Below are 2,309 nucleotides of genomic sequence, written 5' to 3'. Positions count from 1 at the left end.
GTTTTTTGACCTAATATTGTGGACGAGTTCTGTCAAAATATACATATTTAAACAATTGAACCCAAAAAAATGTAAAAAAATTAAAAAGTTTACAAAATATAAAGAAAAATTTACTAAAAATATTCAAACTAAATAATTAATAAAGTGGAACTTATAGAAAACATATAAATTAAAATATATATTCATTTACATAATTAAACCTGAAATTAAATATAATAAAAAAATTCAAAAAGTTAACAAAAAATAAAGAAATTATTATAAAAACTATTCTAAAAAAAAATACTAAAATGCAAAGTTTAAACCTAAAACAATTACATAATCATCAATAAAAACTAATAAGAAATTAAAAAATCTGAAATATAGATATTTCATAAAAAATCACAAAATTAAATTTAATTCATAAAAATTAATAAAATTGCACTTGTGGTAATTGAGTAATATGGGTTCTAGAAGTAGCAAACCCCAAAAAACTAAGAATATTTTTGGGTTTTCAAACAATAATCTTCAAGAATAAAAAATCTACACAAAAAATTTTAAAAAAAATGTATAATGTTTATAAACATATTATATTCATCAATTTAACATTAAAATTGAAAAAAAAATGAAAAACTCACCAAAATGGGTCAAGAATGTCGGAAGCGCTGTTGATTTGGATCAAGTGGCTGGTTTCTATACTCACTGAGTTACAAGTTTGAAGTTTGATTAGATGAGTCTCTTGTATTTTGGGTAGACAATCAAGGTGTCGTCGCCTTAGCTGCCAATCATGTCTTTCATACCCGCTGCAAACATATTGAAATTGATCTGCACTTTGTGCGAGATCAGATCCTTGCTAAAGAACTTTCAGTGCGCAATGTCCCTTCTATCGATCAAGTGGCAGATGTTCTTACCAAGTCTCTTCCAGGTGATAGATTTCTGTATTTGAAGTCCAAACTCAAAGTTGTATCAACACCTTTTCGTTTAAGGGGAGATGTTACGTAAAGAAGCTATTAAGAGTTGTATTGTTAATTAAATAGTTTGTTATGTTTGTTAATCAGTTATAGGGCTTATTTAATAGTTCTTGATTATCTATAATCTTTCTGTAACATAATATTTCTCTGTTTAGTTTGTAATACTTAGCTATATAAATAAAATGTCTTAATAGTAGAAGTTAAGATTTTTTGGCAATCCTTTTGTGAGTTCTTTCTCTAAAGTCTCCTAAATACTAATTGCCATTATTAGTGGGTACCTCCATAAATGGACCCTTATAACATTACTATGTCTAAGACTATACCAACATTTTCGTCTCCACAATATAACCTTATGTGACTAAAACACCCTTATTATTCATTAATAACCTAACTCATCTTATTCTTCTTCACCACTAGCCACACACTCGCCCCCTTCTTCTTCCTTGCTCTTCACCTTGTTTTTCATTGAAATGGAGTTGTCACATATTTCCCCTTCTTCTTCTTTGCTAAAATGGAGTTGTCCACCCATGCTCTTCTTCATTAAAATGGAGCTACCACACATTTACCATTCACATTCTTCATCATTGAAATGGAGTTGCCACACTCTTATCTTTCCGACGATCACACCTGTCACGACATGCCCCGCCGTCTTGCCATGCCAGAGTCACGCATCTCTATCTCGCATGCCCCCAAGTCGCGGTCTATTCTCCGCCTCGCCCCACCCCAACCGTGATCTCTTCTCCGTTTCGCACGGGCGTCAAAAAATTCCTCGCCATCCTTGCTGGACCACAAAGTCCATTTCAGTTGCACCATTAGCGCCAACCAGCTAAATACCAAATTCTCACCAAGGATTAAATTAGATTTTTTTCTTCTATTATTCTTGTATATAGTTAGGTTATAATAGAGAAAATAAATTCATAATATTTTGTGAATAATGTGATTGAGATTTGATGTTACATGGTGAACTTAATTGATTGTGAATATTGAAATTTAACGGTCACCTTCTAAATTTTTTCCAACCTTTTTAGAAGAAGGTTCAAACTTTGGTAGAACATGTGTGAATTATGAGTGACGCTGTTAACGGGGGCATTCGCGTCAGTGGGCCACTGACGGTAACGAAAGGTTTGCGTCAATGGGGCACTGACGCAAACCTCCCCCATTAACGACGTTAGCACAGCCACAAATGCTAATTCTCAGTACAAAAGAAGTATTTTGGTGTAGTTGTACAATGACATTCTTATTGCCACTTCTAGTCTAAGATGAAGTGAGGCATTATCTAGAGTTGCCTTACACTTTAACCCAAACTCATTTTGCTTAACCATCATCTTCTGTCACAACTGTCTCAACACACCACAAAAAAAA

The sequence above is a fragment of the Humulus lupulus genome, chromosome 5 (genome assembly GCF_963169125.1).
Source record: "Humulus lupulus chromosome 5, drHumLupu1.1, whole genome shotgun sequence".
Lineage (NCBI taxonomy): Eukaryota > Viridiplantae > Streptophyta > Magnoliopsida > Rosales > Cannabaceae > Humulus > Humulus lupulus.
This window is presented reverse-complemented; position numbering follows the sequence as displayed.